Source organism: Heteronotia binoei, chromosome 12 (genome assembly GCF_032191835.1).
Source record: "Heteronotia binoei isolate CCM8104 ecotype False Entrance Well chromosome 12, APGP_CSIRO_Hbin_v1, whole genome shotgun sequence".
In the NCBI taxonomy this organism is placed as follows: Eukaryota; Metazoa; Chordata; class Lepidosauria; order Squamata; family Gekkonidae; genus Heteronotia; species Heteronotia binoei.
The window spans coordinates 16,939,719-16,964,230 of NC_083234.1; the positions used below are offsets into that span (position 1 = coordinate 16,939,719).

The 24,512-nt window shown below is 48.4% G+C and overlaps 1 protein-coding gene across 4 annotated transcripts in view; it reads left to right on the forward strand.

Moving 5' to 3' along the window:
* Positions 1-541: 541 nt before the first annotated feature.
* Positions 542-24,512, forward strand: part of B3GAT1 (beta-1,3-glucuronyltransferase 1) — a 100,598-nt gene continuing 76,627 nt past the window's right edge. For all 4 annotated transcript variants that reach the window (XM_060250669.1, XM_060250671.1, XM_060250670.1 and 1 more), the window contains exon 1: positions 542-619. The gene's annotated coding sequence lies outside the window, so the exon portion shown is untranslated. The remainder of the gene's footprint in view (positions 620-24,512) is intronic.

Sequence of the window (24,512 nt, forward strand, 5' to 3'; positions counted from 1 at the left end):
GTACAAGCCATTAAGCCGAAGGTCCTCCTCTTCTCCCTGCCTCTCCAAGAGGGGGTGGGATCGCCAGGGCTGGCAGAGACATCAACTCATCAGCCACAGATGTGGCGGTGGTGGACCCAGGCACTGCCTCCTCCCTCTTCCTCCTCCTCCTCCTCCTCCCTCCCCCTGCCGCTTCCCCCCCCTCCCCTCCCCTCCCCGTCCCTCTCTTTCTCTCTCTCTCTCTCCAGCACACACTTTCCTTCCTTCCTTCCTTCCTCCCTTCCTTCTTTCTTCCCCTCTTCCTTTCCATCGAGGCTGCCTTTCTGAGGTCCTTCTAAGCAAACAGGAGCGATAGGAGAGAAAGATGCCTTGCCTCCGTCTTGTCTCTTTTTGGCCGGGAGGAAGAAAAAGGAAAGGAGCCTCGGTTGGGTGTCTTTAATTTTCATTATTCTTTTTGGGGGGGGGCTTGGATTTTTTTGTTTTATTTTTTTGTTGTTGTTGTTCGGAAAAAAGGGCAAGGAGGTTTTGGAAAGACCCGCCTGCCGAGCGATGCTTTGAATGGGTGCCTCTGTTTCCAAGGATTAAAGGATGAATAGAGGCTGCGATGGAGAGAAGAGGCAATTCAAGCCAGCCGAATAAGGTACCTCCTTTCTCTTTCTTTCTTTCTTTCTTTCTTTCTAGCCGCGATTGCTTTTGCTGAGCTAGACAGAGTGCCTTTTCTGTCCAGGGAATTGGACTCTTGGGGAGGGAGAGAGAGAGAAGATGGACAGACTTTGCAAGAAGGATCCTTGGTTGCCCACCCCGGGGGAGGAGGTCATGTTTTGGGGTGAGGGGGCGAGGGGACAAATGCAGGACTTAACTGGGGTCTAGAAGACCATCTGCCGGGGTGGGCTGGCAAGAAGTGGCCGGTGTCCCTCTTGCTGGGTGAGGGATATCTGTCCTCTGCTGTGTTCCCTCGCCTTCTCACGTTTTGCCATCCCAGTTTTCCTCGGCCAGCATACTGCCAGTTGTCCCCCCACCCCTCCCCCCAAAAAAAGACGTGCTTCATTGGCAAGGCACTGAGATGTATGATAGAGAAATCGCCGCAGCCTTCCCCCCCTCCTTCCATCCCCCCCCCACCAGACACACACACATTTGTGGACCAATAAATACAGGCATGTAAACCTTGATGGCAAAGGGGGGGGGGGATCCAGAGTTGGAAAGCTCTTTTCTTTGGTTCACCTCCTTTTCAAAGACAATTTCTATTCTCGCCAACTTCTGGGCAGACTTCATGTTTGCCTAGTGAGGAGGGGGGTGGGAAGCAGTTTGGGGGAAAGGGTGAATGGAGGGAAGGGAGAGAAAGAGACGGAAAGCTTTTCTGGCCCACAATGCTGCCTTTGTGTGTTGGGGGCCTTTCTTTGGGACTTGTTTCCTACCGGATTGAGGGGGGGGGGAGATCTCTTGGAAACTTAAGAGCACAAAATGGGGGTCCTGAAGGGCTGGGTCAAGTTTTTTTTGGGGGGGTGCACTGGCCTGCCCTGCATTGATTTTCTTCCCCCCCCCCCCGCCAACACTTCCTCTATTCTGCCGGTGCCACTGTGTGTGACAAGCAGCCTTGTTCAGGCAAACTAGCAAGGCTCTGGATGTTTTCCAAGTCAATGGGATCAGTGTTTGTGTATGTGTGTTTTGAAGACTACGCACTGGCCTACGGAGAAATGCCTCCGTTTGGTACCAGGAGCCTGCAACCACTGAGCATGTGGCTCTTGAGTGCTTACCTCTTGCCCGTAGCAACACTTCCTTCCCATTCGGTGGCCAACGGAGAGCCACTGGTGAAAGGGACCTGTTTGCTTGTATCTGTTGGTGGAGCTCTTTAACCATTGATGGATGTCATGATGGTACAGACAGGAGACTGCAACTTTACTCCAGTTTTCCTCGGAGGCTTAGAGGGATGCTGTTGGGTACTGTGAGATCTGGAGTGCGCCGTGGGGGCTGTTGTGCACGGTTACACACACATAAAGGCACAAATGAGCATGAGATGCAGATTTGAAATTTGGGCTGCTCTGGAATCGGAAGCGATCTTTGTGCAAAGACACGCTGCTTTGCAGGAGGTGTTGCTATATTGCCTTCAAGGGACAGGAATCCCAGAACTGGTATGTCTTTCTGACTTTTAATGGACCTGCTGCAGAGGAATTTGCAAGCTTTGGAGTCCCACAGGGTTCTTGATCAAGCGCAATCTGCCTTGCAACAGGTTGGTTTGGGTGACGACTGTTACCTAAGGTAACTAGAACTGAAGGATCAGATACCAAAGGGAAGACAAGGAACAGAGGGTCTAATGATTAAAGGACCATGGCTCAGTGGAAGAGGATCTGCTTGGTATGCTGAAGGTCCCAGGTTCAACTCCCGCTACCTCCAGTTAGAAAGGATCTGGCGGAAGGTGATGTGAAAGACCTCTACCTGAGACCCTGGAGAGCTGCTGCCAGTCTGAGTAGACAATACTGACCTTCTTGAACCAGTGGTCTGATTCAGTATAAGGTAGCTTTTTGTGTTCATGTATTTTAGGGAAGGGGCCATGGCTCAGTGGCAGAGCATCTGCTTGGCATGTAGAAGGTCCCATGTTCAATCCCTGGCATCTCCTATTAAAAGGAGCTGGTAGAAGGTGATGTGAAAGGCCTCTGCCTGAGAGCCTGGAGAGCCACTGCCAGTCTGAGTACAAAATACTGACCTGGATGCAAAATAATGGCCTGGTCCAGTAGAATGCAGCTCCGTATGTTCCCGTTTTCAGTTATCAGAAGAAATACGGTACATGAAAACTCCTGCACTCCCTGGAACTGGGAACCTGAGTTTTGCCCATTCGCTGTTTTGATGTGTTCGAAAGCTGAAAGATGTATTTCAAGTGCATGTGTACATGTTGTACCTAGAGTATCTATACCCAGGGGTCATTTCGTAGAAAAAGAGGTTCTGGAGCTCATTAGCACAACTCATTTGCATAACTCATTTGCTTATGCCACACACACCCTGACATCACCAGAAGGGGTACTAAATTAGATCAGCTCAGCATCTACCTGAAAATGCTTCTTCAATTAGAATTGTCATCATAAAACCTTACTCCCATCATACTTTTTAAATGTCTTTCTCCTGTGTGGCCACAGTGGAATGACAAAAAGTTCCATCTGTCTGCTTTCTACGTTTTGGTTATTTTCCCCCTTTTTTTGTGGGGAAAAAATAGTAGAAAGTTTGTCAAATCTTAGAGTTCAGCAAAATTTCCACAGGGGGTTTGAATGATGGAGCCCAGAAGCAAGTATTGGGGTGGAGGGTTAAAGAAAGAAAGAGCACAATAAAATGTTGAGGTTCCGGAGCTCTGCTCCTGTAAGCCCCTACCCAAAACGAGGCCTGTCTACGCCCAAGTTCACAGCCTTTTGTGAGCGGCATCCCAGGTGCCTTGGCTTCTTAGAACAGAGCAAAAAATATGTGCGTTATGTTCCTTTTCCAGGGCAATTCTTCATGTCTACATTGGGGGGGTGGGGAGTTGTATATGTTGGGGGGGGGGGAAGAGAAGGAGGCGGAGGGAAGGATGATAAGCAAGGATATGAATAAAACCCTTGTTAAATGTTGGTGGCTCAGAGCTGTCTCTCTCTCTCCTGCAGCTGAATTACAGCTTCTCCTAAAAATAGGAACCCCCTAATGAAATGCTGTCAACCCTTCCAGTGTAGCCCAGCAAGCTGGAGCCCTGAGCCGCCCATCTTCTGCTGTCCTCATGAGAACTAGTCTCCTGGTGACAAAGGAATGGCAGATGGAGCAAGGACAGGGGTTCTGGGCCCAAGGCCATTGGCTCTCTCATTCTCTCTGGTGCTGCCATCATTCTTGGGTGAGCCACAGAGCTCCTTTACTCCGCTGGTCAATTGGCCTGTGGTTGGGATCCATGACTGATTGAAATCTGTGCCCTTGTTGGGTGAGCCTACTATGTCACATGGAAGCCACCAGGGCTTTTTCTGTAGCGGGAACTCCTTTGCATATTAGGCCACACACCCCTGATGTAGCCAGTCCTCCAAGAGCGTACAGTAGGCCCTATAAGAAGAGCCCTGTAAGCTCTTGGAGGATTGGCTACATCGGGGGTGTGTGGCCTAATATGCAGAGCAGTTTCTGCTATAAAAAAAGCCCTGGAAGCCACCATATTGAATCGGACAATCGGTCCATCATATCATCTCCTCAGATCGGCAGCAGCTCTCCAGCATCTCAGGTGGAGGTCTTTCCCATCACCTACTACCTGATCTTTTTAACTGGAGGTGGTGGACTGGGTCTTTCTGCAGGCCAAGCAGATGCACGACCACCGAGCCATTACCCCTCTCCTGTCATTTCCAAGTCCCGGCTGGCGCGATTTCCAGTGCAAGAACCCACTGACCTTCGATCGCTTGCCTCCACTTGGCCCCTCAGCTTAGCGTCTTGGCCCCAAATTGCTTCTGGACAAGAAAACACCCTTGGAGGCTTTCTGCAGAACATGATCCTCCTCCAGGATCATTTTGGTCTGGTGCTTGATTCCACACGTTCTGCTTCATACATGATATTTTAAAGGCATAGTACCTTTGCGGCATGGGCTGTTTGGAGAAGCTGGGGACACTGAGCTAGGTGACCCTCCAGAAAATCCCGTGCAGTGACTCACGCTTGCGTACAAAGCCAGAAAACAGCAAAGGCAGGTGCAGCTGAATTTCACCTGAACAACAAAAACCTTCTCAATCCTCATCACAAAGAAGTGGGAGGGTATTTGCCCAAGCCAAATCTGTAGGAATTGCAAGGGAGTTCGGAAGGTTCTTAAATATAAGATCAGTAAGGTTTTGTGCAGGGCTGTGTTTCCCATCACCAATTTTTGCAAAAAGTGAACTTTAGGGGTGCCAGGCCCAGCAACCAGAAGACAGTGTGCTGCTGCAATAATAAAAAAAAGGGGCCAACACTATGCTGGGGATTATTAGGAAAGGAATTGAAAACAAATCAGCCAGTATCATAATGCCCCTATATAAATTGATGGCGCAGTCTCATTTGGAGTACTGTGTACAATTCCGGTCACCACACCTCAAAAAAAGGTTATTATAGCATTGGGAAAAGTGCCTAAAAGGGCAACTAGAATGATTAAAGGGTTGCAACACTGTCCCTATGAAGAAAGATTAAAGCGCTTGGGGCTCTTTAGTTTATAGATGTGACGACTGAGGGGTGGCATTACAGAGGTTTGCAAGATTATGCATGGGATAGTGAAGGTAGAGAAAGAAGGACTATTCTCCCTTTCTCACAATACGAGAACTCGTGGACAGTCAATGAAATTGCTGAGCAGTTGGGTTAGAACGGATAAAAGGAAGTACTTCTCCACCCAAAGGATGATTAACACATGGAATTCACTGCCACAGGAGGTGGTGGCGGCTACAACCATAGCCAGCTCCAAGAGGGGACTGGATAAACATATGGAGCAGAGGTCCATCAGTGGCTATTATCCACAAGGTATAGATGGAGTTCTCTGTCTGGGGCAGTGAGGAGGCAACAGTGGGAGGTCTTCTAATGTCCTGGCCCCACTGATGAACCTTCTGATGGCACCTGTGGCTTTGTTTTGGGGGGTTTTTTTGCCACTGTGTGATAGTGTTGAACTGGATAGGCCACTGGTCTGATCCAACATAGCTTCTCTTATGTTTTTATGACCAGTATGTGCAGAGGAATGCAGGGGGTTTTACCATAGAATTTCCAAGAAGTCCATGACATCACTTCCAGGGGAAACCATCTGCACAATGGCCATTTAAAAACAAAATCTCCCAGAAAAAACAAAATGAGAAGAGGGGATTCCTCAGCACCTACTAGAGGACTAGCAACCCTAAAATTCGAGGCAAGGCTGGAAAGTCCTTGTGGACAACGTATGAGTCTCCAGCTTGCTGGGGGGAAGCATAGATGACTGGGGAAGGCAATAGCAAACCACCCTGTAAAAGGACTGCCGTGAAAACATTGTGAAAGCAACGTCACCCCAGAGTCGGAAACGACTGGTGCTTGCACAGGGGACTGCCTTTACCTTTTTTAGAAGAACCTGGTAGGGACATTTGGGAAAGGGTGAAGGGGCTGTGACTTAATGGTAGAGTATTGGCTGGGCACGCAGAAGGTCCCAGGTTCAATCCCCAGCATCTCTAGCTAAAGGGACCGGGTGGTTGGTGAGCTGCAGCCAATCAGAGTAGACAATACTGATGAACCATCAATACTGATGAATCAGTAAAAGGCAGCTTCGATTTGTTTGGTGGTGCAAAGGTATTTTTCAGAAGCAAAACTGCTTTGCCTCAATTTGAAAGTGATCCTGGCAACAGGATCCCCTTCTGACGATCACACTAGGCTTTCTTATTAAACGCAACCTGTAAGCAGGGGTGGAATTCTAGCAGGAGCACCTTTGCATATTAGGCCACACACCCCCTGATGTAGCCAACCCTCCAAGAGCTTACCAAAAAAAAGCCTTGTAAGCTCTTTGAGGATTGGCTACATCAGGGGGTGCGTGGCCTAATATGCAAAGGAGCTCCTGCTAGAATTCCACCCCAGCCATAGAAAACATTCATGTAGGCATAGCCAGCAAAAACAAACAAACCTTTTTGGAACTCATGCACACACCCAAATCCTAACTGCTGGGTTGTTTTTTTCTTTTTGAGTGATGCCCCGAACCGATTCTCTGAAGAAGCCGCCTTAGTCTACCTTAGTCCTGCTTTGAGACTCAAAAGTCCACTTGCAGCTGGGAGGAATTCTAGAGGCTCTGCAATATGGTTGCCAACCTCCTGATGTGGCCCAAGGATCTCCAGGAATTACAGCTGATCTCCAAACTACAATGATCGGTTATTCTGGAGAAAAGGGCTGTTTTGGAGGTGGGCTCTATGGCATTACACCAAGGGAGGCCAAACTTGCTTAACGTAAGAGCCACACAGAATAAGGTCAGACGTTTGAGAGCCACGTGTCAGGAAGGAAGGAAGGCATAAGGTTGCCAGCCTCTAGGTGGGGGATGGAGATTTCTCATTTTTACAGTTGATCGCCAGCCGGCAGAGATCAGCTCCGCTGGAGAAAACGGCTGCCTTGAAGGGTGGATCCTGTGGCATTGCACCCTGCTGAGGCCCCTCCCCTCCAAACCCCGCCCTCTCCCAGATCCGCCCCAAAGTCTCCAGGTATTTGCCAACACAGACCTGGCAACCCTAGGAAGGCAGGAAAATAGATGAGAGGAGGGTGGAGAGGTAGAAAGAAAGCAACTTTAACTTTAAATGTGTTCTCCAAGCTGCTGGCTGGCTTGGCTTGGAGAAGTGATTCAAAGAGGGAAATGCCTCCTCCAAGCCAGCCAATGGGGCAGTGGGGGCGTTGAGAGCCACATAATACGTGCGAAAGGGCCATATGTGGCTCCAGAGCCGCAGTTTGGCCACCCCTGCATTAAACCCCACTCTCCTTCACAAACCCCACTCTCCCCAGGCTGCACTTCCAAATCTCCAGGAACTTCCCAGCCTGGAGTTGGCAACCTGACCCTGTGAGCTGGCTGCTGCACACCCTTTGGGGATCAGGCGCTGGCCATCCGTACAGCTAGAAAGAGGTTAAAACGGTGAGCTTATTCTTCCCTTCCAAGGCTCGCAGAGGAGCAATGAGTATTTTAACTGATGGGGGTGGTGATGATTGTGGATCTGCTCATGCAGAAAACGAGGGTATGATCCTGCAAGCGTGGCTTACTCCACCTCCGCCCACTCCATCTATTCTTCCCCTTCACTTTCCCTTCTCCCCGCCCCGCTCCTACCTGGCAAGACTTTTCAAGCCACAAAAACGCTGGGTGCCAATTTGTCCCCCCCTCCCCAGGTTCACGGAATGGTCTGCAAACTGTTAGAAAAGCAGGGGGGGGGGTTGTATTCGCAATTGTGAGTTATGACAGATCGCAGTGAGAACAGGCAAGGGCTGCCATTGGCATCGTGACCAATGAAAACGCGCCAGAAAGGGAGCATGTGTAATTATAGGCTTAGACATCAGCAGGCGTTGGATTGTGGGGAGGGTTATTTCCCCAGCCCTCTGCATTTATTCTGCAAAAGCTTGATGTCAAATTGCGAAAGAGTGAGCTTTAAGGAGCAACCGGCTTCCTTTCCCCACACATCCATTCTTAAATTTCTCTACAACGTCACAGAAGAAACACTTAGAAGAAAAGGAGAATGAGTCGTGAGACGCCAGGGGTCTGCCTGAATGGAGAGTCGTGGCTCAGAAGCAGAGCATGTGTTTGGCATGTGGAAGGGCCCGGGTTCGGTCCCCAGCAGCTCCAGTCAGGAATGAGGTGATGTGGAAGAATCATAGAGGTGGAAGGGACCTCCAGGGTCATCTAGTCCAACCCCTTGCACAATGCAGGAAATTTACAAATACACACACACACACCGTCGGGGAGGGATGGTGGCTCAGTGGTAGAGCAGCTGCTTGGTAAACAGAAGGTCCCAGGTTCAATCCCTGGCATCTCCACTAAAAAAGGGTCCAGGCAAATAGGCATGAAAAATCTCAGCTTGAGACCCTGGAGAGAGCCGCTGCCAGTCTGAGTAGACAATACTGACTTTGATGGACCAAGGATCTGATTCAGTAGAAGGCAGCTTCATATGTTCATATATGTTCACATGTCCACCAATGACCCCTGTTCCATGACCAGAAGATGGAAAAAACCTCCAGGATCCCTTGCCAAACTGGCCTGGAGGAAAAAAATGCTACCTGACCCCCAAGTGGAGGTCAGCATTTCTCTGGGCATGTAAGAAAGGGCCACAAAAACTAAGCACTGATGTGCCCCTTCCTGCCCTCCTTCTCATGATCTACCTAATTCATTGTTGTCAGATGGCCATCTAGCCTCTGCCTAAAAACCTCCAAAGAAGGTCAGCCCACCACCTCCTGAGGAAGGCTGTTCCACCAAGGAACTGCTCGGACCTCCGCCTGAGACCCTGGAGAGCTGCGGCCAGGCAGATTAGATGATACTGACCTTGAAGACCAAGGGTCTGATTCAGCAGAAAGCAGCTTCACGTGTCCGTGTGTTCCTAGCATCTCCCATCCTAAAAGTCTACAGAACCAACTACAAAAGAACAATCTTGCTGGACAGGATTAGCTTTCAGTGGGCGGCAGTGGCCATCTGCCTCCAGCCCCTGGTATTCAGAGTACTTGGAAGCTCCTCTTATTTGTGTATTATGTTTTACTCCAGCCGTTCCTGTGAGCTCCTGCCCAAAATGAGGCCTGCCCCTCAGAGAGCTCTATGCTTTGCTGAGCAACATCTTCTGGTAGCCCCTGGCCCAAAGGATGTCCACTTAGCCTCAACTCGGGCCAGGGCTTTTTCCATCCTGGCCCTTACTTGGTGGAACCAGCTCCCATTGGCGATCCAGGCCCTGCAAAGCCTTATGCAGTTCTGAAGGGCCTGTAAAACAGAGCTGTTCTGCCAGGCCTTTAAAGCATCCAAAATAGCGTTGTTATGTGGAAGGGGTTTTCTTTTTCCCCGATATTTGCATTTTTAGCTATAGCCATTGATTCCTTTTATGGTTTTCTTTTCTCTTTTAAAAGATTGATTTCTCTTTCATTTCTCCTTGAAGAGAAATCAACACACCCTTTTATGAGTTCAGCCCTTGCAGTTATTTTAGGTTCTGGGGTTTGTTTGTTTTTTTTTTGGGGGGGGGGGTACTCTAACAGGAATAGTAGAAGGTTTGGGAAGGCACTGCCTGCCGCTGAACATCTACAGAAGATACTCTGAACTATTTTGCAGAACCTCCCTCCCTCTCTGGCTTCAAATTCTTCTCTGATCAAAACAGAATTTATTAGAAATGGATTGTAGATTCCTAAGGTGGGGGGGGGCGGGGAACACAGATTGCTGGATTTCAAAGGGGAATGGGGTGAATGAAAACAATTTCTCTTAGCCTGAATCCAAAATAAGGATCAGGTAGGGCAGGGGTTCCAAATCATTGCTTTTGTAAATGTAGATTCCCACCTCCACAGCAGAAACTCTATGGCAGGGGTGCCCAAACTTGCTTAATGTAACAGCCACATAGAATAAAAGCCAGATGTTTGAGAGCTACTGACAGGAAGGAAGGAAGGAAGGAAGGAAGGAAGGAAGGAAGGAAGGAAGGAAGGAAGGAAGGAAGGAAGGAAGGAAGGAAGGAAGGAAGGAAGGAAGGAAGGAAGGAAGGAAGATAGATGGGGGAGAAGTTAAAAAAAAAAGCAACTTTAAATACATTCTCCAAGCCATCAGCTGCTTTCAGCTTTCCCTAGCATGATTGTCTTCTCCCATGATTCTTGTCTTCTCAGACCATGGCCAAAGTACAATAGCCTCAGTTTAGTCATTTTAGCTTCTAGGGAGAATTCAGACTTGATTTGATCTAGACAGGAGCAGTTATTTCTGCTTTGAAAGCTCTTCCTGGGTTTTACTCCCTTCTCCCCCTTTTTAAGGAGTGTGAAAGAAGAGAAGGAAAAGCAGAGGATCAGTTTTAGGAGCAAAATTCTTTTCCTTCCATCAGCTGGCCTGCTCACCTGTCCTCTTCCTCTTCCTCCTCCTCTTCCTGTCTGCCTGGATTAGTTGCTGTTTCACACAGAGGGCCAGAACTGCTTTGTCTCTGCCCGGACTTGGGTTTTCAGGGAAATGGACCGTACGCAGGCACTAAGAAGCGAATGGATTTTGCCAGGTTCCAGTCCAAATGTGCCAGAATCGCATTCATCCTCTTAAACCAAAGTGATGGCCAGAGAATCAGTTCCTCACTTGCTTCGCCTTGCCCCAGGTGAAGCCAAGCTCAAGAAACCAGAGCTAGGGGAGAGGAGGAGGAGATTGGATTTATATTCCACTCTTCACTACCTGAAGGAGTCTCAGAGTCCTTCCAATTTCCTTTCTCTCCCCTGTGAGACACTCTGTGAGGTAGGTGGGGCTGAGAGCTCTGACAGAAACTCCTCTTGCCAGAACAGCTTCTGACAGAGTTATGACTGATCCAAGGCCACTCCAGCAGCTGCATGTAGAGAAGTGGGGAATCAAACCCAGTTCTCCCAGATAAAGAGTCCATGCACTTAACCACTACACCGAACTGGTTCATAGGTAGAAACTACCTATGGTCACCAATTTGGGGGAGGGGCAGATCTTGGAGTTCTTCTGGAATTACAACTGTTCTCCAGACCGCATAGATCAGTTTCCCTGAGAGAAATAGAGCTTCAGGGGGCAGACCCTAGGGTATCTCCTATAGTCTAGCAGGAACTGAATGGAAGTTCTGCAGTGACATCCAGGGGTCGTTTTGTAGGAAAATAGGTGGTGGAGCTCATCCAGGGATTGTTATGCGGCTGCCCCTACTATTCAATGGACAAGGTAGGTAGGTGGGAAGGAGGAGGGGGGCTGTCAGAAAGGTCCAGGAACTGTGCTCCCGTGAGCTCCTGCTGAATTCAAGGCCTGGTGACCTCACATCCCCCACTGAGTTCCCATTCCTCCCCAAACTCAGCCATCCTGAAGCACTGACCCCAAATCTCCAGGAACTTCCAGCGCTGGAGCCAGCAGCCCTGTGGGGTGAGCTTTGCCCATTCCTGTCCCAAAATGGCTCCGGGTCTCACTTCCCATCTCCTTCTTCCACTTCTCTTGGGTTGCAGCTCTAGGTGGGGAAATATCTGGAGATTTGGAGCCTGAGGAGGGGGTGGGGGTGTGGAGAGGGGAGGGACCTCAGCGGATACAAGGCCATAGACTCCATCTTCCAAAGCAGCCATTTCCTCCGGGGGAACGGACCTTGGTCATCAGGAAGTCAATTGTCAGAGTGGGAGATCTCCAGGCACCACCTACAGGGCAGCAACAGTACTTCAGCTCTGCTTTCTCACTGGAGGCAGGAGCGGGTGACCAGCCCATCGCTCTCTGGCCCCACTTGGCCTGTCCTTGGGCTCCCCTGAGAGCTCCAAGATGGGAAACACCTGGAGATTTTGGGGGTGGAGCCTGAGAAGGGCAGCAGGGCTTAAGGAGGGGAGGGACTTCACTTTGAAGGGCTATAAAGCCATAGAATCCACCTTCAAAGTGGTCGTTTTCTACTGGTGAACTGATCTCTGTCACCTAGAAATCAGTTGCAATCCCAGGGCTTTATTACCCCCTTTTTAAAAAATAATAATAAAAAAATTGGCTGAAAAAGATGGAAAGCAAAAGGCTTCCAGCAGGGCTTTTTTGTAGCAGGGACTCCTTTGCATATTAGGCTACACTCCCCTGATGTAGCCAATCCTCCTGGAGCTTACAGGAGGCCCTGTAAGAAAAGCCCTGTAAGCTCCAGTAGGATTCGCTACATCAGGGGGTGAGGCTTAATTTGCAAAGGAGTTCCTGCTACAAAAAAAAAAAAAAAAGCCCTGGTTTCCAGGTTTTTAAACCTCTCACATTCACACACACGGTAGTCTTCCATGCCCATCAGGCTAGGTTTAGGAACCCTTCTCCATGACATGTTAGATTTCTGCTTGCAGGGCATTTGCATAACGTGCCTCCCGCAGCCTGCAAAGACAGCAGCCCAGTAAGAGCCCTGCGATGTGTTTCAGCCTGTTCTGTAGCTCTGCAACAGCTTTGCCGTTTCACTGTTTGATACCTTTGCTTTCCCACTGCTTCTAGCATGATGTGCAATGAAGGATGCTCGCCTCCCTCTCTTCACGAGCTGTGTCTGCTGTTCCGCCTGAACTCCCCTGTGCAAGGCAATGCAGTTAACGCTACAAATGAGTTTGTGGGTCTCGAGGCAGGCAAAGACACTTCTGCCCCCCTCAGCAATCAGCCTACTTTGTTTTCCTCACTGATGGCTGAGAAAGAATAAGTATTACACACACACAAATACATCACTCCAAAACTGGGTGGCTGAAAGCATGATACATGTGCACAGGGCCTTTTTGTAGCAGGAACTCCTTTGCCTATTAGGCCACACCCCCTGATGTAGCCAATCCTTCAAGAGCTTACAGCAGGCCCTGTAGGAAGAGCCCTGTAAGCTCTTGGAGGCTTGGCTACATCAGGGGGGTGTGGCCTAATAGGCAAAGGAGTTCCTGCTACAAAAAAAAGCCCCACATGTGCAGATCCAAGCACTGGGAGATTAGGATTTGATTTGTAAAGGGTCTGGCTTTAAAACAAAAACAAATATTTGTAGCATAATAGAGAGAATTAAAAAGAAGAGTTGTAACAGATGTTTGCCCGAAACTGGCAACAATCCCAAAGCTTCCCCCAGCAATGGATTCCAACAGCGCAATTTGCATTTGCTACTGAAAGCTGATGTCCATCCTGGAAAAGCAGAGGTGGAGCGGACCAGTGGAAGGGGCATCCGGTACTTCCAGGTGATAGAGAGCAGGAAGGGACCCCCACAGACACCCAGATCAGCTATAGATAGGGTTGCCAGGTCCAATTCAAGAAATATCGGGGGATTTTGGGGGGAGCAAGGTTCTGACAAGCCTAACTGAACTTGAAGGGAGTTCTGCTAATCACATTTAAAGGGACAGTACACCTTTTAAATGCCTTCCTTCCGTTGGAAATAATAGATAGGGGCACCTTTGTTTGGGGCTCATAGAATTGGACCCCCTGGTCCAATCTTTTTGAAATGTGGAGGGTGTTTTGAAGAGAGGCATCAAATGCTATGCTGCAGACTCCCCCACAAAGCCTCAGATTTCAGCAGTTCAATTCTCCATTATACTCTGTGGGAATTGGTCTCCTTAGGGAATAACGGAGAGCCCAGCAGACATTTCCCTCCTCCCCCCCCCCCTCACACACACATACTTTCTGATAACCCTGAAGAAGGGGGAGGGCCTCCAAACCGGGGGATTCCCCTGCACCCAATTCAGATTGGCAACCCTAGCTACAGAAGAGAATCCTGTTTCTACCTTTGGCCTTTAAGACCTCCAGTCACCTTCAAGACCCCCAGTCGACACAAGTGAGGAGCTGTGCCCCTCCCTGATTTGGAAAAGATGAAGATATTGAGAAGGCAGGGCCTTAGTTGGACCACCAACGCTATCCCAAACAAAAACAACATCTGAGTTGTGGAGGGAGGAAGTGGAAATCCAGGAGCATTTTGCGTCAAGCTTCATAATTGTCTGTTTGGACCTCTGTCTCCTGCTATGAATCACCTGCTTCCATACTGACAGATGTGTGTGCCTCCCCTCCGGCAGTTTATAGATAAAAATAGGGTTCCACCAGTACCTAGAGAGGTATGGAGATGCCTCTCGCAGTTAGTATGTTGTTGTTAGCTTTGTTTGTTGCCTGTTCTCATTGATGACCAGGGCTTTTTTTGTAGCAGGAACTCCTTTGCATATTAGGCCACACACCCCTAGTGTAGCCAGTCCTCCAAGAGTTTACAGTAGGCCCTGTAAGAAGATCCCTGTAAGCTCTTGGAGGATTGGCTACATAATAGAGGTGTGGCCTGATATGCAAAGGAGTCCCTGCTACAAAAAAAAAGTGCTGCTGATGACTGTTCCCGATCCTTAAGAACATAAGGATCAGACCAGTGATCCATGAAGTCCAGCATCCTGTTCACATAATGGCCAATAAATTATTCTGAAGAGCCATCCTTTTCATTGCATTTTTCCCTGCTATGTCGTCGAAGGACTTTTAGAGGGATTTTTTTTAAGTAGTTTGGTGAGCCAGTTTGGTGTAGTGGCTAAGTGCATGGACTCTTATTTGGGAGAACCGGGTTGATACCCCATTCCTCCACTTGCAGCTGCCGGAATGGCCTTGGGTCAGCCACAGCTCTGGCAGAGCTGTCCTTGTGAGAGCCAGTTTGGTGTAGTGGTTAAGTGCGTGGACTCTTATCTGGGAGAACCAGGTTTGATTCCCCATTCCTCCACTTGCACCTGCTGGAATGGCCTTGGGTCAGCCAGAGCCCTCGCAGAGTTGTCCTTGAAAGGGCAGCTTCTGGGAGAGCTCTCTCAGCCCCACCTACCTCACAAGGTGTCTGTTGTAGGGGGTGGGGAGGTAAAGGAGACTGTGACCACTCTGAGAGTCTGAGATTCAGAGTATAGGGCAGGACATAAATCCATTCTCTTCTCCTTGCTATTATGCTTTTGTTCTCTGAGTTTTTAAAAATCTATTGCCATATTCTCTAGACTTCCAGCTTCAGGGTTTTTCTTTTCTTTTTTTTAAAAAAAGTACATCTCTAGTTCTTTTTCTTGTGGAGTTATAGGGGAAACTGTGCAAGCAGCACATTCCCCTTTATTACTTTTCAAGAAAAAAGGTGACAGATTTACTTTAAAAAAAAAAAAAACCATAGGGAGTGATTTTTTAAAACAATGCAGCATTATTTGAGATTGTGTAATGTACTGAGTGACGAGACGTGTTGAAGGCAACATACTTTATTAGCAAGTACATCACAAGAGGGAGAATGGTGGGCCTGGTCCCAATTATATACATGTCCCAGAACAACCCTCCGTCAGGCCAGGTCCAATCCTGGTTAGTTAAACTTCCTGCCACAGATCTTGATTGGCGGTGCGTATTAGCGAGCTACATCCGGGGACCAGTGGGGTTCAACTGGTCGCCTCTGTAGCATGCACTGTGCTGTACATAGAGATTTGAATGCAGGACATAACAGACTGATTCCTTGGGAGGTTTTCAAACAGAGGCTAGAAGGTCATCTGACAGCAATGCTGATTCCAGGAACTTAGGCAGATCATGAGAGTGGGGGCAGGAAGGTCTGCAGGGGGGTTCTTGTGGCCCTTTCTTACACGCCGAGGGAAATGCTGATTGACAGTTTGGGGTCAGGCAACAATTTTCCTCCAGGCCAGTTTGACAAAGGATCCTGGATGTTCTTCCGTTCTCTGCACATGGAGTAGGGGTCCCTTGGGATGCATGTGCATGGGGCGGGGAGGTATTTGTGAATTTCCTGCATTGTGCAGGGGGTTGGACTAGATGGCCCTGGAAATCGCGTCTCACTCTACGATTCTATGATTTCATTATCTGCATTATCTACAGAGGGACACACCATTTTCTCTGTGTTCCCCCCCACCCTGCTTCTCCACCTGAGGACTTTTTGAGGATTATCATTAAACGCAGAGGTGTTTTTTTGAGCAGGAAGGCAGTTCTGGCTGGCTTAGCATCAGGGGTGTGACCTAACAGGCAAATGATTCCTGCTGGGCTTTTTCTACAAAAAAAAGCTCTGATTAAACTGATAATTGCTATTTCACTTTTGTCCACTGAGTTCTAATGATCTGATGTAGAAATCTCTGAACTCCTAGTATTTGAGGGGGGGGATTAAAGTAAGTACCTAGCCCCTTTCCTTGCAGAGTTATAAGAAAAATGGTGCACTCAACACATTTCCCCTTATTACTTTGCAAGGAAAGTAGCTAGAGACAGGCCTCAGATTCAGCGGGAGCTCACAGGAGCGCAGCTCCTGAACCTTTCTGAGAGTTCCACCTCCTCCTTCTGAGAGTCCCACCTCCTTGTCCATTGAATAGTATGTGCAGCTGCATAACAATCCCTGGATGAGCTCCACCACCTATTTTTCTACAAAATGAACCCTGGCTAGAGATATTTTTAAAATAAAAACTGGGATTTCAGACACCATGGCAATAGGTTATTGGAGCATCAGTGTGCAATAGCAACTACTGAATTGAGGGGGGGGTGGCATTAAAAGGCCTCCAGTGGTGCAGTGAGGGAAATGGTAGTTATGGCTTCATGAAAAGCCCTGCACTGTTAGGAAGGAACACAGTGAAGTGACCTATTGAATTGCTGTAAGTGGTTAACAGATAAACAGTTCACGGAAAATCAGCTCCCTATTCATCACTGGCGAACAAGATTTGGGCCAAGCTGGCATACTTAGTCCAGTACTGTAACTACTACCCTATGTTCAGTCCAAAGATACGTCAGCATTTTTAAAAGCAATATAACAATATGTTTTCCCAGTTCAAAATCTATCTCAGTGCCTGCAGTGTGTGAAATGGTATGCCTGAGTGTTTGTGGATGTGCGTTCTTTGCATATGGCAGCATAGATTCCAGGGTAGGGTGGATACAGGGCTTTTTGTGTAGAAAAAGCCCAGCAAAAACTCATTTGCATATGAGGTCATACCCCATGACATCACCACTGTTTCACATAGCGCTTTTTTGTAGAAAAAGCCCAGCGGGGATTCATTTGCATATTAGGCCACATCCCATGGTGCCAAGCCTGCCAGAACTGCGTTCCTGGGCGTTCCTGCTCAAAAAAAGTCCTGGGTGGATGCAACCTCTGGGCTGTGATCATACACACTAAATAATGCACTTCCAATCCACTTTCAGTGAACTTTCTAGCTGGATTTTGCCCATTCACTCAGTAAAATCCAGTTGGAAAGCGCATAGAAAATGGATTGAAAGTGTATTATTTAGTGTGTGTGTGAGCGCAGCCCTGGAGCGTCGGTGGAGGGAGATAAGTTAAAGGAACTGCCTGCATGTTGGCAAGGTTGGGTGCAAAAAATGCTCCTTTCACCTATGAATGCAGGGAAACTCTTGACTTTAAAGGGACAGCTGAGTTTAAAGGGAATGCAGGGGAACTCTTGAGTTTAAAGGGACAAAATTTCTGCAAGGAGTGTCCATGTGTGAGTGGGATGCGCTGTGTTCCGCATCCCAACCTCATTGATATATGCAGAGAGAAGGCTGAGAGAATCTGAGCAGGATCTACCCTCCAGGTGCTCGCTTCATGGCAGGCCTGGAAAACTGAAGCTTATACAACCCAAAGAATCGCACCATGCACTTATTTTTCTGGACTGTGCCATTCATCCTGCAGCCAGAGAGTTATATACATTTTGAATACTACTCCTTATTAAAAAAAAAAATCTTCCTGGGCAGAAAATTAACCTCCTAGGCTAGACCTGCTAGTTCTTTATAAGCAGGGGAGGCAGTTCAGCGAGGGAGCATTTAGACTTCACAGGCTCCCTGCCTGCAATTGAAATGGTACAACCCGGGGAAAACTGTGCCATGCAACCCTCATGCTCCTGGGTTGCAGTGCCAGCTCATCAACCAGGCTGAGTTTACTGGGCCTAGAGTTGCCAACTTCCAGATGGAGATGTCCCAGACTCACAACTGATCTCCAGGTGACAGATCAGCTTTCTAGAGCAAATGGCTGGTTTGGAGGGTAGAGTCTATTGCATTGTATCCCACGGAAATCTACGATCCTGCGATTCTCCAGGAATTTACTAACATGGGGTTGGCAATCCTATTACTCCACCAGCTTTGCATTGGCACATGGGTGGGCTCTGTTGCAAGCCCAGGCATATGGTGAATGAGTTATGCAAGCTGTGCACCATGTGCTGAACTCTGCAGGGATGCCTGTGTTTCGACCCACAAATTCCATGCATCAGTATGCCTGATGCTCAACCCTTCACCCCAAACTCTATAGTTAAACCACAGAATTTTAGATGAATTCCAGAACTTTGACCCCCACACATTGATGTCACTTCTGGGTCAAGCTGGAAATGATGTCACTGCATTGCCAGTGATGTCATGATGACCTCTCAGGTAAGCTCCCAGCAGCTGACAACTTCAGGCTAGTAACCCTACCCCTAATCCATTCTGGCCTGTTATTAGTGTAGCCTGCTTAGGGTTGGGAAATAGCTGGATATTTGGGGGGGGGGGGAGCCCAATGGTATTTGGGTTTGGGTGGGGGGGTTGGATTGTCTCCTTTACCTCATGGGGTTAAATGGCCACCTGAGGGAAAGTCCTTTGAGGGCTTTTCTGTCATGGTAGAAGTTCCTCTGTCCTCCTCATAGTACTTTAGCTATACAGGTCCAGGGGTCATTTTGTAGCAGGAGCTCCTTTGCATATTAGGCCACACACCTTTGATGTAGCCAATCCTCTAAGAGCTTACAGGGCTCTCTTTCGTAAGCTCATGGAGGATCTCGGTAACCTGGAGACCAGTTGTAGTTCCAGGAGATCTCCAGCCACCCCCTGGAGACTGGCAACCCAGGTTGCTATTACGATTTCTTGCTGATCTGACTGGTTTCCCACCTGCAGCCACAGTTAAATTGTGGCCTCATGTCTGAATCCCCACTTAACATTCCTTGTCCCAGGCTAAGCACTCAAACCCTGACACCATTGTCTCTCCTTTTCCATGTGTGGTTGTCAGTTCCAGGTTGGGAAATACCTCAAGATTTGCAGAGGGGAAGGACTTCAATGGGGAATAACACTATACAAGCCATCTTTCAAGACAGCCATTTCCTCCAGGAGAACAGAGCTCTGTGGCTTGGAGACTAGTACTCTCAGGAGATTTTATCAGCCATCACCTGGAGGCTAGTAAGTCTACAGACATGTGAAATCCAGTGTTGTCTTGTCTTCTTTACCTCATGGGGCTAGATGGCCAACTGGGGGGAAGTCCTTCGAGGGCTTTTCCGTCATGCTAGAAGTTTCTCTCTCCTCCTCACAGTACTTGAGCTATACAAGCAGCTATTTCCAGAAGCCATTAATAAAGTGTCTTACAAGCAGCCAGATTAATTTAATAATTCATTCAGTATGTCTGCAAAAGAGTTAGCAATTCGGACAGGCTGTCGTTAGCCTGCCTGGCCCACAACCTCACGGAGTTCAGTCTTTCGTTTCCTTTCTGCCTTCATCAGGTAAAATGACTGGATTTTAGTAGACATGTTTGGCTGCAGTTACCCACTCAATGATTCGTGAAATATACACAAGGAAACATAAGAATCTCGCTTGTAATTGCATGCGTGGTAACGGCGCAACTTGACGATACAAACATACCCATACAATAGGTTGCTCTGGTATATCAAGGCTAGTTTGCACAAATCAGCCAGATCACACAAGAGATCTGCTCTTAAAGCTACAATGTGAAGAAGAAGAAGAAGAAGAAGAAGAAGAAGAAGAAGAAGAAGAAGAAGAAGAAGAAGAAGAAGAAGAAGAAGAAGAAGAAGAAGAAGAAGAAGAAGAAGATGATGATGATGATGATGATGATGATGATGATATTGGATTTATATCCCACCCTCCACTCCGAATCTCAGAGTCTCAGAGCGGCTCACAATCTCCTTTATCTTCCTCCCCCACAACATCCTGCAAGGTGGGTGGGACTGAGAGAACTCTCACAGCAGCTGCCCTTCCAAGGACAACGTGTCTGCCAGAGCTATAACTGACTCAAGGCCATTCCAGCAGGTGCAAGTGGAGGAGTGGGGAATCATACCCAGTTCTTCCAGATAAGAGTCCGCGCACTTAACCACGACACCAAACTGGCTCTCGAATGTGCTGTTCAGTTGTAACTGCCTCGTGGCAAGCACATGAATTTCCACCTCATGAAAGAAGAAGAAGAATGTATACCCTGCCCTTCATTCAGAGTCACAGAGCGGCTTACAATCTCTCCCCACAACAGATACCCTATGAGGTACATAGAGCTGAGAGAGCCCTGAAAGAACTGCTCTTGAGAGAACAGTTCTGAGAGAACTGTGACTGACCCAAGGTCACACCAGCAGCTGCACGTGGAGGTTCTCCCAGATTAGAGTTCACTGCTGTTAACCTCTACACCAAACAGAGGTAGTTTGCAATTGCCTTCCTCTGTATAGTGGCCCCTGTCTTCTTTGATGGTCTCCCATCCCAAGTATTGACCTGTTTAGCTTCCGAGTTCTGACAAAATCAGATTCACCTGGGCCATTAGGCCTCTTACAAGCATTTCTTGGACTGTACCAATTCGGACTGCAAGTAGGAGAACAGGTCGTGCATGGGGGCAAAAACTCCCGGCAAAGAGAAAACCTGTACATAGCATGTGCTAATTTTATGCTTGCTGGGAGGTTTGAAAAAATGGGAAAGCATCCAACACACATGAACGTACTTGAAAATGCCTTATACTGAATCAGAGCCTTGGTCCATCAAGGTCAACATTGTCTACTCGTACAGGGAGCAGGTCTCCAGGGTCCCAGGCAGAGGTCATTCACATCACCTGCTGCCAGTTCCTTTTACTGGAGATGTCCGAGATTGAACCTGGGACCTTTTGCACGTAAAGCAGAGGCTGTTGCATGAAGCCGCATTCAAATACGTGATTCTCCCTATCTGTCGCCTGAACTGGTCCAACCTGAGGAAAGCTTTCCCACGTGATCTGGTGGATTCTGCAGCCTTGCCCTCTAATATAAATGCATTCTGCTGTTTGCGTATACAAGATTTTGCCATATGTCTAAACTAGCCCCGTTTCCCATGCAGAACCCTACAAGGTGGGGATGTCAGTGGTTGCCGGGGCTGTGAAGACTGCCGTTGCGGAGGGATTTGTGATGTCTTTGTGAGTTTGTCCCCTTACAGCTAATTGGGACATGTGTCCGATGACTTCAGACTGTGACCCGAGCAGGAAAGTGACAGATTTAACTGTGCCTGGTTGTTTTTCCACAGCCAAACTACGTGGCGTAGAATCTGGGCACCAAGAAAGAGAAAAGCTTCATGCATGTTTAATAGATCTGGCCTTTGGAACTTCATTAAATGGATTTTAGTGCTCCAGATTATTAATTGGGGGGATGTTCTCAATTATAGGCCAGGCACCCTTGCAGAGAAACGTGTGTCTGCTGAGAAATCTGTTTCTCTTATCAAATGTCTTCCAGCTCTCTCCCAGGAGCCTGGTTCTCCCCTCTCTTGAAATAACAGCAGTCAGCGAACCGTTTGGGAAGGTCAGTGGCAGAGCATCTGCTTGGCATGCAGAAGGACCCCCAGTTTTAAAAAGGATGAGGTCATAGGTGATAGAGGCTTACAAGATTATGCATGGGATAGAGAAGGTAGAGAAAGAAGTACTTTTCTCCCTTTCTCACGATATGAGAACTTGCGGACATTCAATGAAATTGCTGAGCAGTCCGGTTAGAACTGATAAAAGGAAGTACTTCTTCACCCAAAGGGTGATTAACACGTGGAATTCACTGCCACAGGAGGTGGCGATGGCTACAAGTATAGCAATCTTCAAGAGGGGATTGGAGGAACATATGGAGCAGAGGTCCATCAGTGGCTATTAGCCACAGCATATTGATGGAACTCCCTGTCTGGGGTAGTGATGCTCTGAATTCTTGGTGCTTGGGGGGGCACAGTGGGAGGGTTTCTAATGTCCTGGCCCCACCAATGGACCTCCTGATGGCACCTGGGGGTTTTGGCCACTGTGTGACACAGAGTGTTGGACTGGATGGACCATTGGCCTGATCCAACATGGCTTCTCTTATAGGTGATGTGAAAGATGTGAGAGCCAGTTTGGTGTAGTGGTTAAGTGCGCAGACTCTTATCCAGGAGAACCTGGTTTGATTCCCCACTCCTCCACTTGCACCTGCTGGAATGGCCTTGGGTTAGTCATAGCTCTTGCAGGAGTTGTCCTTGAAAGGGCAGCTTCTGTGAGAGCCCTCTCAGCCCCACCCACCTCACAGGGTGTCTGTTGTGGGGGAGGAAGATATAGGAGATTGTAAGCCGCTCTGAGTCTCTGATTCAGAGAGAAGGGAAGGGGTAAATCTGCAGTCTTCTTTTAAAAAAAAAGACTTCCACCTCAGACTCTGGAGAGCTGCTGCCAGCCTGAGTAGACAATACTGGCCTTGATGGAGCAGAGGTCTGATTCATGGGTAGAAGGCAGCTTCATGGGTTCATGCAGGTGTTCATCTTCTTTTCCATGAATCAGGGATAGAAGAAGAAGAGAGAAGAGATTGAATTTATAAAAAAAAACCCCTTCACTAGCCAAAGGAGGCTCAGAGAGGCTTACAAATCTTCTTTCCTTTCCCCTCCCCAAAACAGACACCCTATGAGATAGGTGGGGCTGAGAGAGTTCTCACAGAATCTGCCCTTTCAAGGACAGTTCTGCCAGAGCTATCGCTAACCCAAGGCCATTCCAGCAGCTGCAAGTGGAGGAGTGGGGAATCAAACCTGGTTCTCCCAGATAAGAGTCCGTTCGCTTAACCACTACACCAAACTGGCTTATCCTTTCCACATCTTTCTCTGCAGGGTCTTACATGGGGCCGTAGCTGAGTCTGTCCCATCTCTCCCACCTTCAGTTAAAGGGTCGCCATCCTGAAGAACTGGGCAGGGTGTCTGGGTTGAATCAGGGCGGAGAGGGGAAATGGCCAGGACAGCATGGCAGTACAAGATGGTATTTGCTTTCACTTCCTTGGAATAGACTTTTTCTTGTCCTCAACTCTTTGTTTGTAAGAAACAAGCGACATCCTTGTGAAACCGTCTCAGCAAGCCTGAACAAAGGAATTATTTTGCACTGTCCCCTCCCCCTCCTGTTGCACTTTTATTCTCTCCGTCATTCTAGGAGCAGAGGCCAATGTGCCTGCTTCTGATTTCCTCCGGTTCGCCCTCATAACAACCTAGGGTTGTCAGGTGATCAGCTCCTGGTTAGAAAACTCCTGGAAATTTGGAGGCGGAGCTTAAGAAGGAGAGGGACCTCAGTGAGGTACAATGCCACAGAGTCTATCCTCCAAAGCAGGGGTGGTCAAACTGTGGCTCAGGAGTCACATGTGGTTCGTTCACGTGTGTTGTGTGGATCTCCAAGCCCTCACCACTTCATTGGCTGGCTTGGAGAAAGCATTTGTCACTCTAATTTATTCCTCCAAGCCAGGCCAGCTGGAGGTTTGCAGAATGCGTTCAAAGTTGCTTTCTTTCCACCTCTCCCTCCCTCCTCCCATCTATCTGCCTCCCTCCTTCCCTCCCTGTCTTGTGGCTCTTAAACATCTGCCATCTATGTGGCTCTTATGTTAAGCAAGTTTGGCCACCCCTGCTCCAAGGTATCTGTTTTCTCTAGAGGAAGCTGATCTCTGTAGTCTGAAGGGAAGTTTAATTCTGGAACATCCCCAGGCCCCACCTGTGAGGTAGGTCCAGCCTGAAAAGAGTAACTGGCTCAAGGTCACCCATGGCTGAGTGGGTGTCTAAACCTGAGTCTCCCAACCCCCTAATCCAGCATCTCAACCATCACATCATATGGGTGCAGAGGCACTACAGTATAGTGCTATATAGGCAATCCAAAGCCTCTGCTTAGGCTAGGGTTGCCAATCTCCAGGTGGGGGCAGGGGATCCCCCAGTTTGGAGACCCTCCCCCCACTTCAGAGTCATCAGAAAGTGGGGGAAGGGGAGGGATACGTTTGCGGGGCACTCATTCCCTATGGAGACCGATTCCCATAGGGAATAATGGAGAATTGATCCGCGGGTATCTGGGGCTCTGGAGGGGCTGTTCTTTTAGATAAAGGCACCATAATTGCAGAATAGCATCCTGTGCCTTTCCTCAAAAGATCTTCCAAGTTTCAAAAAGATTGGACTGAGGGGTCCAATTCTATGAGCCCCCAAAGGAGGTGCCCCTATCCTTCATTATTTCCTAGGGAGGGAAGGCATTTAAAAGGTGTACGGGCCCTTTAAATGTGATGGCCAGAACTCCCTTTGGAGTTCAAGTATGCTTGTCACAACCTTTCTCCTGGCTCCACCCTCAATGTCTCCTAGCTCCACCCCCAAAGTCTCCTGGTTCCACCCCCCAAAGTCTCCTGGCTCCACCCCCAAAGTCTCCTGGTTCCACCCCCAAAGTCCCCAGATATTTCTTGAATTGGACTTGGCAACCCCAGCTTAGGCTGGGCCATTGTATAGCCTGCTGCCACCTTCTGCCTTTGCATCAGGAGAGCCATGCGCTGAGTTTCCTGCACTTCTGCCTCCAATGGGTGGC